Consider the following 12,861-nt stretch of genomic DNA (forward strand, 5'->3'; position numbering starts at 1 on the left):
CCTGAACTATCAGGTGGTGTGCATGGCAGTTTGTAGCATAATAATATCATGGCAATTCACTCCAGTAGTGTACATGGTGCTACCATATGGAGGAAAAGTGATCTGAGGGCTGCATTCCAGCAATGTGACCTAAGGGACTGCTACTAGTGAATACAGGAACCTAGCTAGGATGTAAGCTGAGTTCATCTCTGTCAACATTATTCATGATGACAGCATATGTGTTTAACCTCCCCACAACAGGTAACTGTTTTTATCCACTTTAGCCATGGCTATTGATCCCATACTGAGAACCTTTCAACCCAAAAGTGGAGGCCTAAAATAGAGAGCATGCCATGACATGAAACACCATACACCATGTGTCTGGTGTACTGAAAGCCAAGTTAAGATGCCTGGGCATATCCAGGGTGCACTGTAATACACACTTGAAAAGGCAACACAGATAATCGCTGTGTGCACCATGCTACACAATATGCTAATGACAACACATGGTTGTCTTCCTTCTGCAGGTGTGAGGAAACTACACCAAGAACTCCAGATGTCTGAAGATGACATTCTGCAGCTAACAGAGTAGGAACAGGAGAACACAGGGGGCAGCAGAAACAAGTCTGGGTGATGGAAGATTCAACCATAAGTTCAGGCTCAGGCAACACAGTAGCATCTGACACTCACCATTGAGTCATATCAAACCACACATACAGAAGTATACACATTAAGCAATGATGTTCAAGTGTTGTCCTACCACATCAGCACAGAATGCATCTAATGGAAATTATCTGGTAGATGTACATACTGAGCATCAGACATAACATCATAATTCCAACATATAACAGTAAGAGCATATACAAATCAGTCATTACAGGGACCACCAACTCAGGCTACAAGTGACACAGGTATGCATACAGACTCATAATGGTGTATGTGTATATGGCAGACAACAAGGGATATACCTCTGTGAACCTCATCCCTATCTCTCCACCATGAAATGATGCAAATAGAAAATCAAGTGAGGACATACTGCAGAAGTGTTGTCAATACCATAAGTAACATAGCAATGTAAAGTATGGCTAAAGTATCATGTACTGAATGGAGTCATCTATGGTCAGTAAACGTGATAGACTACTGTGGCATCAGACTTCACAAAATCCACAAAAAGATGGCATTGTCAGTGGTCTGCATAGCAATCATCATTGTCACAAGGTGAGACTGACAATGCAGGAAATAGTGTATCAGCTGTGAGTGTTAATCTACTACAGTCTAGGACACTCACACTGATGACCCACACCATGGTCCTAGCTATCCCTTCCATGCATGGAAACTCCTAGCCCATGTTGCTCTACAAAACAGACTGCTGGGGTGGTGCCAACATGTGGAGACACACTGTGAGAAGCAGCATGGGTGACAGTTGACTGTCTGGTCATGACTGCTCCATACCAAGTTGGCTGGCAAAAGATATGTGTGCATGTTGCAGCAAAGATATTAATGCCCAATGGATAAAGGTTGTGAAAGTCAATAATGTAGAGCTGCCAAAGGTACCGAACAAGAAGAAACAAATGCAGAAAAACGTCGGTAACCACCACGGAAAAATAACTTTTAAAATCTTCTCTTTAATAAACTTAATAAAATTAATTCCGATAAGCGCTTTTGACAAAAATGCCTTCTTCAGATCGTAGAATTCATAAGATAAAAATCAGAATTTAAAAGCCTAATGTCCAATCAAAATACATTTCAATAAATTCATGGGCCAGTCAAAATACTTCAATTGCCATCGCATATGGCAGTCAAGATAGCGTTACATATTCTCCCACATAGGCCAAGTATATTATTATCAGCCAATCACAATTAGCCGGCTCAGATTCAGTGCCAAATTAGTATGCATTTAAATAAACTAATAATAGAAGGAAGGAGGAATGGTCCACGAATCTCTGTGGGTTACAGAGGACGTTTCCGTATTTGAGGCCAAGACCCCTATCTTTATACCAGGTAGAAAACAATCAAACATCTCATGTCATATCCAATGTCAATAAACATGAACTTAGTGCAACAACAAATAAATCACTAGGCATAATAGTAGATTGAATATACGGTATGGGAGATTCTGTCCTGGTACACCCATATTTATCATATGTCATTAGAAAATTAAGTTGTTATTTCAGTAAAAAACGATGACATCTTTATGGTAAAGGCACAGCGTACATAGATGTAAAATAGTTCATAAGCATATGCTATACTTTGCTTTCTTTTGTGTAGCAAAATCCAAAGTTGTTTGAAAAAATTAATATTTTCGTACTGAAAAAACATATGGCAAGTCAAATCACATAGGATAAGGCAGCTGTGTCAAACTTATATACTTTGGCCAATCAATGCTAATATCATGGTATATAAACCAATTTACAGATGGAATAAAAGTGCTTCATTACATTGGTTGAACATGAGGGTAAGTCACCAATCACGTCTTACAATATGTTGCTCTAATTCAGGATCAGCTTTTAATGACTTCACCACTTAGAAACCATCAGAAAAATGGTTAAAATCTTTCCTACGTTCATTTCTATTGCAAGAAAGCCATACGGCAAGTCAAAACGCATGAGACAAAAAGGCTAAGACTAGCTCATATGTCTTGGTCAATAAGAACCAGTATCACGATGTAAAATCCAATTGATGGATGGTAACAAATGCTTCATTTCATTGGTTAGACATATAGGTAGATCATCAGTTACATCTCACATTGTGATAACTATCCAGAGTCAGCGTTTCATGTCTACACCACTCAGAAGCTATCTGTGAAATGGATATCCAACCAGAACGTTGCAATAAATCCAGTTATACGAGGCGAAAGTCACCTTTTTCCAAGTATTCCCTTTATAGATTGGTATTCAATTCTTTATCTATTGTATATTATTTCCATAAAAATTAAAAATTAAAACAAAACTGCTAAAACACGAAGCGCTATAGCCTCGGCAATATGAGTGCAATGTGCACAGCTATAAAACTGCGTTCCTTCTTTTGCAGGAATTACTCTTTAGCAGATATATTTCTTCTTTTCATAGCTCAAGGGGTGAGATTTAAAAATATTGTGCTTTAGTAACAGAGTCAATCGCAGGGATGGAGGAACTAAACCAAGTTCCTACGACTGATATAAATATACTATGACCAGAAAAATAATTTTGGAACACTATAGCCAGTGAATGAATAGTAAAGAAATGTCAGAACAAATCATCAGTCACATCTTCCAAACTATTACTCATAACCAGGATCAGCTCTTCGTAGCTAAACCATTAAAAGGCCACCTATACAATAAGTTGCCAATGAAAACATTGTAATTGCTTGCCATTGCACAAAATAAAAGTTATGTGTTTTAGTATTGGATCGAACATGTCATGAAACTTAAGCGATGACTCAGATCTTTCCAGCTAAAAATTGCAAAAATATTACAGAAATATTAGTATCCAGCAATGTTCCGTCTGGTCTTCAATATAGGTTTAAAAGGAACCACTACATTTAGACCAGGTGGATGATTCACTTGTAAATTGACAATCCAACTTATCTCCCTGAATTCAGCCCTGTTCATAGTATCGCCACCTCTTGCATTTAAATTAATAACCTCAATAACCTGAAATTTAAAACTCTGTGATGGATTCATTGTGCAATGGGTGGCCAAAGCATTATTTGGATCAAAATTTCAAATATCTCTTTGATGTCTCATTAGCCGATCCTTTAGATGCTGGTCCGTTTTTCCAACATAGAAGGCAAAACAATGGGAGCAATAGCTAAATAGTTTAAATGTTGAGTATTGCAGTTTGCATAGGCATGGAAAATGTGAGATTGTCCTGTAATGGAATGCTGGAAGACATTAGAATTGCTGATAAAAGGGCAGGCTTTACAGTGTAGGCATTTAAATGTGCCTTTCCATTGAGGTACAGTTTTCTTAGTGAAGCCATCTTTGTACACAAAAGTCTCTTTAAGTTTTTCTTGTTTTTAAACGTGAATCTTGGATTGTCTCCTACAATTCTTCTTACTTGGTCATCGGATTTGAGTATCGGCCAGAATAATTTAAATGTAATTTAAATGCAAGAGGTGGCGATACTATGAACAGGACTGAAGTCAGGGAGATAAGTTGGATTGTCAATTTACAAGCGAATCATCCACCTGGTCTAAATGTAGTGGTTCCTTTTAAACCTATATTGAAGACCAGATGGAACACTGCTGGACACTAATATTTCTGCAATATTTTTTCAATTTTTAGTTGGAAAGATCTGAGTCCTTGCTTAAGTTTCATGACATGTTCGATCCAATACTAAAGCACATAACTTTTATTTTGTGCAATAGGTTCATAGGTTCATAGGTTCATACTAGGCTATCTGCCCTAGGGCATTTATAAGCCTAGCCAGAATGTGTTTGGCTTTCGCCACCCATTTTAAATTTATTTTGCTATACCCTTTTTCGAGGTTAGTATACTGTGCCTCTGTCTAACAGTGACACAGAAATGATACCCGGGGTAAACCTATGATCTCCCATCCACTCATCAAGATTCCTCTTGAAGAGAGTCAATGAGGGACTATGCCTAACCTGGACTGGGATTTTATTCCAGTGAAGGGAGCCTCTGGGTTATGAATCTGTCCCTCCAGCATGTCCTATTTATTTCAGTGCTGAGGTTGAAGTCTCTCGAGCGCGTAGCTCGATGGGATTTGGATTTTCTGAGGTGCAGCATGTCCATTAATTCCGGGTTGGACATGGCTTTATACATCAGGCACAGATCACCTCTGAACAGGCGGTATGCCACTGAGTAGAGCTGGAGTTTCTTTAACCGGGCAGCATATGGCATCTGTTTGAGCCCTTTGATCCTCTTGGTGAGGTACTTTTGGGGTCTTTCCAGTTGCTGCAGGTGTCTGGTAAGGTACATCCCAAAAGGGGCATTGTACTCAATTATGGGCCTAATGAGGGATGAGTAAAGAGGCACGATGACCTCCCCTGATCTAGATGTGAATCCCTTCATGATTATGTGGGCTATATAAAATGTTTTTCTAACCACTTTGGCCACGTGGTTGTCAAATGAGAGATTGCTATCAACTTGTGTCCCCAGGTCCCTAATTACTTCTTCTGTACTTAATGGATTACCACCTATGTGGTAATTTGTGGGCACTTTGTTTTTGCTAAAGGGGATGACTATACACTTTTTGGCATTTAGCTTGAGGCCATGGCTCTGGCACCAGTTGTCTGTTTCTATGAGGCCCTTTTGGAGGATGCTTGTGTCGGCTGGAGAGTCGATTATGGCGACCAGTTTGCACTCATCTGCGAACTTGGTCAGCCACAGTCCTTCCGTGTTGGCCTGTACCTCCGAGAAATATATACCGAACAAGAGAGGTCCCAGGACTGAGCCTCGTGGGACACCACTTGTAACTGGTTTGGAGTCTGACATGGCTCCAGCAATTCTAACCATGTGGGTTCTGTCCTTGAGCCAGTTTGCAGTCCATCTAGTGACATAGGGGTTTATATTTAAGATGGTGAGCTTATCTATAATGCCCGAGTGGGGTATTGTATCGAAGGCTTTTGCAAGGTCCAGGTAGGCTGTGTGGACCACCTTCCCCTCGTCAATGGCCTTGGTGACTGTTTCAAAGAAATCAACCAGGTTTAAGAGGCAGGATCTGCCCTTATCAAAGCCAAACTGGGTAGGATCCAGTGTCTGTAGGCCCCCAATATCTTTATTTATGAGGTCCATGATGATCCTTTCCATAGCTTTGCAGACCAAGCTAGTCAGGCTTATGGGGCGATAGTTTCCAGGATCTGTTGAGGCATCACCTTTATGGAGAGGGACCACTGTTGCTGTACGCCACTCTTTGGGCACATATCCTGTAGTAAGGCTGAGATTGAACAGTAGTTTTGTGTTTGGGTTTAGCTCTTCTTGGAGTTCATGTAGGATGCAGCCCGGGACACCATCTGGTCCCACTGATGCTGTGGTTTTTGCTTTGGAGAGGGCGGCTCTTACCTGAGCATCTGAGATATCAGGGGGGCAGCACTCTGCTGAGATAGATATTTGCCCTTTTGGTGGAGGGGGGAGAGTTTGCACTGAACCTGTCAGCGAGGATGTTGGCAATGTCTGTGGGTTCAGTGTATTTTTTGTAATTTTGGACTAATTCTGAGCATATCTGGGAATTACCACCCAGGTTACTAACTTAACTAAAGAGAGCCTTGTGATTATCCTTAGTGTCCTGTGCAATTTTTCTCTCAAAGCTGGCCTTAGACAATTTTATGAGTGCCTGTAGTTTTTTGCTAATACTGATCAGTGATGCCTTCCCTTTTTGGGATTTTGCTCTATCATTTAGTAGCTTCCTCCTTCTATTGTATAGTTTGTTTATGGCTGGGGTCCACCAGACAGGATGTCTGCCTTTGGAGCATTGGGTCTTGGTTTTATTTGGGATCGCATGATCCATGCATTCCTGAAGGTGTTCATAGAATGCGTTTATAAAGGATTCTGCGGTCTGGGACGTATTTTCCACAGGCCCGGGGGCTTTGAATGATTCCACCTTGGTTTTGAGGAGTGTGAAATTTGCTTTAGAGAATCTTTTCACTGTGGTTTTCTGGGCAGGGGGTGGGGTCGGGATGTGAATATCCAGTGAGATTAGTTTATGGTCTGATCTTACCAGTGAGGGATACACTTCTGGTCTGGAGCATACAGTCCCCATGTTGGTGATGATCAGGTCCAGTATGTTTTCCCCTCTTGTGGGAGTGGTAACAAGTTGTTCCATAGCATTTGAGTTTATAAATTCTAGGAACCTTTGGGTTAGGGTGTTGGAGCTAGAGTAATGCTCCCAGTCTAGGTTTGGGTAGTTGAAGTCACCCAATATAATGGTGTTTGGAGAGACCTTCATATTTTCCAGTGTTCTTAGAAAGGCCGAGTGGGGTTCCTGGGTTTGGGAGGGTGGTCTGTAGCAGACTATAAACTGGAAGGCAGTTTTACCCACTGTTAGTTGCACATGGATAGTCTCTGATGCTTCGTGCTTTGCCACCAACCTGGAGGTGTGGGTATCTTTGATGAATATCGATACTCCCCCTCCTTTTGTGGTTCGGTCCCAGTTTTGGGGCCGAAAAGCATGGTATGAGGTATAACCTGGTAGTGTTGGGGTGGTCGTGGGAGCCCTGAACCAGGTTTCTGTTCCTGCACAGATATCGATGTTCTCCATGCTAAGGTGAGTTTTGAGTGGCAAGCAATTACAATGTTTTCATTGGCTATTTATTGTATAGGTGGCCTTTTAATGGTTTAGCTACGAAGAGCTGATCCTGGTTATGAGTAATAGTCTGGAAGATGTGACTGATGATTAGTTCTGAAATTTCTTTACTATTCAATCACTGGCTTTAGTGTTCCAAAATAATTTTTCTGGTCATAGTATATTTATATCTGTCGTAAGAACTTGGTTTAGTTCCTCCATACCTATGATTGACTCTGTTATTATAGCACAATCTTTTTAAATCTCACCCCTTGAGCTATGAAAAGAAGAAGTATATCTGCTAAAGAGTAATTCCTATAAAAGAAGATACACAGTTTTATAGCTGTGTACTTTGTGCTCGTATTGCCGAGGCTATAGCGCTTCGTGTTTTAGCAGTTTTGTTTTAATTTTTAATTTGTATAGAAATAATATACAATAGATAAATAATTGGATACCAATCTTTGAAAGGAATACTTGAAAAAATGTGACTTTCGCCTTGTATAACTGGATTTATTGCAATGTTCTGGTTGGACAATCATTTCACAGATGGCTTCTGAGTGGCGTAGACATGAAACGCTGACTCTGGATAGTTATCACAATGTGAGATATAATTTGTGATCTACCTATATGTCTAACCAATGAAATGAAGCATTTGTTACCATTTGTCAATTGGTTTTCACATTGTGATACTGGTTCTTATTGGCCAAGACATATGAGCTAGTTCTGAAATTTCTTCACTATTCCTTCACTGGCTATAGCATTTCAAAATTATTTTTCTGTTCATGGTATATTTATATCTGTCGTAGGAACTTGGTTTAGTTCCTCCATCCCTGCGATTGACTCTTGTAATAAAACACGATCTTTTAAAGTCTCACCCCTTGAGCTATGAAAAGAAGAAATATATCTGCTAAAGACTAATTCCTGCAAAAGAAGATACACAGTTTTATAGCTGTGCATGTTGCACTCGTATTGCCGAAGTTATAGTGCTTCATGTTTTAGCAGTTTTGTTTTAATTGTTATAGAATAAACATACAAAAGATAAAGAACTGGATACCAATCTATGAAGGGAATACTTGGAAAAAGGTGACTTTAGCTTCATATAACTGGATTTATTGCAATGTTCTGGTTGGATATCCATTTCACAGTTGGCTTCTGAGTGCAGTAGACATGAAACGCTGACTCTGGATAGGACTATCACAATGTGAGATGTGATTGGTGATCTACCTATTTGTCTAACCAATGAAATGAAGCATTTGTTACTATCCATCAACTGGTTTTTACATCGTGATACTGGTTCTTATTGGCCAAGACATATGAGCTAGTCTTAGCCTTTTTGTCTCATACGTTTTGACTTGCCGCATGGCTTTCTTGTGATAGAAATGAACGTAGGAAAGATTTTTACCATTTTTCTGATGGTTTCTAAGTGGAGTAGTCATGAAAAGCTGATCCTGAATTGGAACAACATATTGTAAGACGTGATTGGCGACTTACCATCATGTTCAACCAATGTAATGAAGCACTTTTATTCCATCTCTCAATTGGTTTATCTTCTTCTTCTTTCGGCTGATCCCGTCAGGGGTCGCCACAGCAGATCAACTGTTTCCATGTGTTCCTGGACTCTGCATCTTGTTCTGTCACACCAACATTCTGCATGTCCTCTCTCACCACATCCATAAACCTCATCTTAGGCCTTCCTCTTTTCCTGTTACCTGGCAGCTTCATCCTTAGCATCTTTTTCCCAATATACTCTGCATCCCTCCTCAGCACATGTCCAAACCAACGTAATTTTGTCTCTCTGGCTTTGTCTCCAAACCTTCCAACCTGGGCTGACCTCTAATATACTTATTCCTAATCCTGTCCATCCTCATCACACCCAGTGCAAATCTTAACATCTTCAACTCTGCCACGTCAAGCTCTGACTCCTGCCTTTTTGTCAATGCCACTGTCTCCAACCTATATAACATAGCTGGTCTCACTACCCTCTTGTAGACCTTCCCTTTCACTCTTACTGGTACTTGTCTGTCACAAATCACTCCTGACACTCTTCACCACCCACTCCATCCTGCCTGTACTCTCTTCTTCACCTCTCTTCCACAATCACCATTATTCTGACCTGTTGATCCAAAGTATTTAAACTCATCCACCTTCACCACCTCTACTCCCTGCATCCTCACCATTCCTCTATCCTCCCTCTCATTCACACACATATATTCTGTCTTAGTCCTGCTGACCTTCATTCCTCTTCTCTCTAGAGCAAATCTCCACCTTCCACCTCTCCAGTGTCTCTGCTACCTGTTCCCTACTCTCACTACAGATCACAATGTCATCTGCAAACATCATAGTCCACGGGGTCTCCTGTCTGATCCCGTCTGTCAACCTGTCCATCACCATTACAAATAAGAAAGGGCTCAGAGCTGAACCTTGATGTAATCCCACCTCCACCTTAAATGCATCCGTCACACCCACCTCAGACCTCACTACTGTCACACTACCCTCGTGCATATCCTGTACCACTCTTACACACTTCTCTGACACTCCCGACTTCCTCATACAATACCACGACTCCTCTCTATGTAACCTGTCATATGCTTTCTCAAAATCCATAAAGACACAATGCAACTCCTTCTGACATTCTTTGTACTTCTCCATCAACACTCTCAAAGCAAACATCGCATCTGTAATGCTCTTTCCTGGCATGAAGCCATACTGCTGATCACTAATCATCACCTCCCTTCTTAACCTAGATTCCACTACTCTTTCCTATAACTTCATGCTGTGACTGATTAATTTAATCCCTCTGTAGTTACTACAGCTCTGCACATCACCCTTATTCTTAAAAATTGGTACGAAAACACTTTTTCTCCATTCCTCAGGCATCCTCTCACTTTCCAAGATTTCATTAAACAATCTAGTTAAAAACTCCACTGCCATTTCACCTAAACACCTCCACGCTTCAACAGGTATGTCATCTGGACCAACAGCCTTTCCGTTCTTCATAATTTTCTAATGACATATGATAAATATGGGTGTACCAGGATAGAATCTCCCATATTGTATATTTAATCTATTGTTATGCTTAGTGATTTATTTGTTGTTGCACTAAGTTAATGCTTATTGACATTGGATATGACATGAGATGTTTGATTCTTTGCTACCTGGTATAAAGATAGGGCTCTTGGCCTCAAATACGGAAAAGTCCTCTGTAACCCACAGAGATTGGTGGACCATTCATCCTTCCTTCTACTATTGGTTTATTTTAAATGCATACTAATTTGGCACTAAACCTGAGGGGGCTAATTATGATTGTCTGATAATAATATACTTGGCCTATGTGGGAGAATATGTAACGCTATCTTGACTGGCCATATGTGATGGTAATTGAAGTATGTTGATTGGCCCATGAATTTATTGAAATGTACTTTGACTGGACATTAGGCTTTTAAATTCTGATTTTTATCTTATGAATTCTACAATCTGAAGAAGGCATTTTTGCCGAAAGCGCTTATCGGAATTCATTTTATTAAGTTTATTAAAGAGAAGATTTTAACACTTATTTTTCCGTGGTGGTTACCGAAGTTTTTCAGCAATGGATAAAGGTTGGTCAACTAAGAACTGGCCTGCCTATCCCATGTGGCACTCAGTTAAGCAAAGTCAGGGTAGGCAGAATCCTGCTTGTACCATGGCACTGCTGTTTTATTGCCGTAACTAGAGATTACATGGACCATGCCTACAGATATCGTGCTTTCATTCTTAGCAACCAGTGCTGCCATTAACTCAGTGTGCCTGTGCTCCTGTCTTATGCAGCGCATACAGCTGGTATACAACACAATCTGTAGAATGGGCAGGTGCATGAATGTCAGATCTATGACATTGCTGGAAATGTTCATTTGCAAATTTTCAATTGTAAGAGTGCAGAGAAACTCTCTATCATGTGCCCTTGCACAGCAGATACATGTTTACATCAACTGTGCCAGGCAGTGTTGATGTGTTGTGGGGAAGTGTCAGCAACACCAGCAGACTTAACATGGTACTGGGGTCCACAGGTCTCATCCTGTCCAACAGCTTTTGTCCCCTCATTGTCAGAATGGTTGGACATGGTTTTTTTTCCACATCTGAGGATACAGCCTCATGCAAATCAATGCCACCATCTGGACCAGACTCTAACACCAAATATGTGTTCTGTGTGCCAGTGTCCATGCAACCATAGTGAGTCTCATCAGATCCTGCCTAGGGATCCATGGATAATGGAGGATTAAGGCAGTGGATGTATTGAAAGAAGAGATAGATGACACAGGTCAGGTAAACATGCTTATATCGCATGCTGGGTATCATTACTGATATATGCCACAAATAAATCACAGCAATCTCACAGATGTTAAGAACCTACCAGGAGGTTATGTCTGAGTGTGGCCCATGGAAACTATATAACAGAGAGTTGACAATTATATTACATATGCAATATACATGGCATATGTGAGGAATAACAATGTAACACACATTCGACATGTCCTCGTGGAAATCAGGTGCTGGAGGCAAGGGACAAAACACAGGTGTTGTAGGGAAACAAAGGCATAAATACATATGAGTAATCACATACTTAGCAGCATGTACCATTCCAACAGAGGTACAGCACACAGTAGGTAATGCATACACATACCAGTTGGTCGCAACTGAGGTGCTGATGGCAGTCATCCTAAACAGGGGTAGAAAGACATATTATTAATGGAAGACAACAACAGGAGAAACAGCAATGACTTTCTGGAAACAGAGGAATCTGCATACTAGTTACACCCTCCCTATTTGATGAGCGTGTCATAGGTTCATAGGTTCATAGGTTGGTACTAGGCTATCAGCCCTAGGGCCTATACAAGCCTAGCCATAACAATTCCCTGGCTATTTCTTCCCACATTATTTACTTTCCTGGACCCCTGTCTAGCAGGGTGGCTGACGTGATCCCTGGGGTGAATTTCCTTTCTCCCATCCAATCGTCAAGGTTCCTCTTGAAGAGGTCCAAAGAGGCACTCTGCTTGACATGTATGGGCAATCTATTCCAGAGTCTGGGGAGTCTCTGGGTCAGGAACCTATCCCTCCAGCATGTTTTGTTTATTGTGATGACAAGGTTTAGATCCCTGGAGCGTGTAGCTCTGAGGGATTGGGATTTCTTTAAGTGTAGCATGTCCAACAGCTTTGGGTTTGACATGGCCTTGTATGTTAAGCAGAGATCGCCTCTGAGTAGACGATATGCGACAGAGTATAGCTGGAGTTTTTAAGGCGGTCAGCATAGGGCATCTGCTTTAGGCCTGTGATTCTTTTAGTGAGGTATTTCTGAGGCCTTTCTAGTTGTTGCAGATGTCTTGAGAGGTACATACCAAATGGGGCATTGTATTCTATAATGGGTCTAATGAGGGATGAGTACAGTGGGACAATGACCTCCTTTTTCTGGATGAAAAGCCCTTCGTGATGATGTGTGCCACATAGAAGGATTTCCTGACTGTTGTGGCGATGTGGTTATCGAAGGTGAGACCACTGTCCACCTGTGTCCCTAAGTCTCTTATCACACTTTCTGTGTTTAGTGTACTGCCACCTATATGGTAATTCATGGATACATGTTTTTCCCAAAGGGGATAACAATACATTTCTTGGCATTGAGCTTGAGCCC

The sequence above is a fragment of the Protopterus annectens genome, chromosome 2.part2 (assembly GCF_019279795.1).
Source record: "Protopterus annectens isolate FY-2018-M chromosome 2.part2, PAN1.0, whole genome shotgun sequence".
NCBI classification, from domain to species: Eukaryota; Metazoa; Chordata; order Ceratodontiformes; family Protopteridae; genus Protopterus; species Protopterus annectens.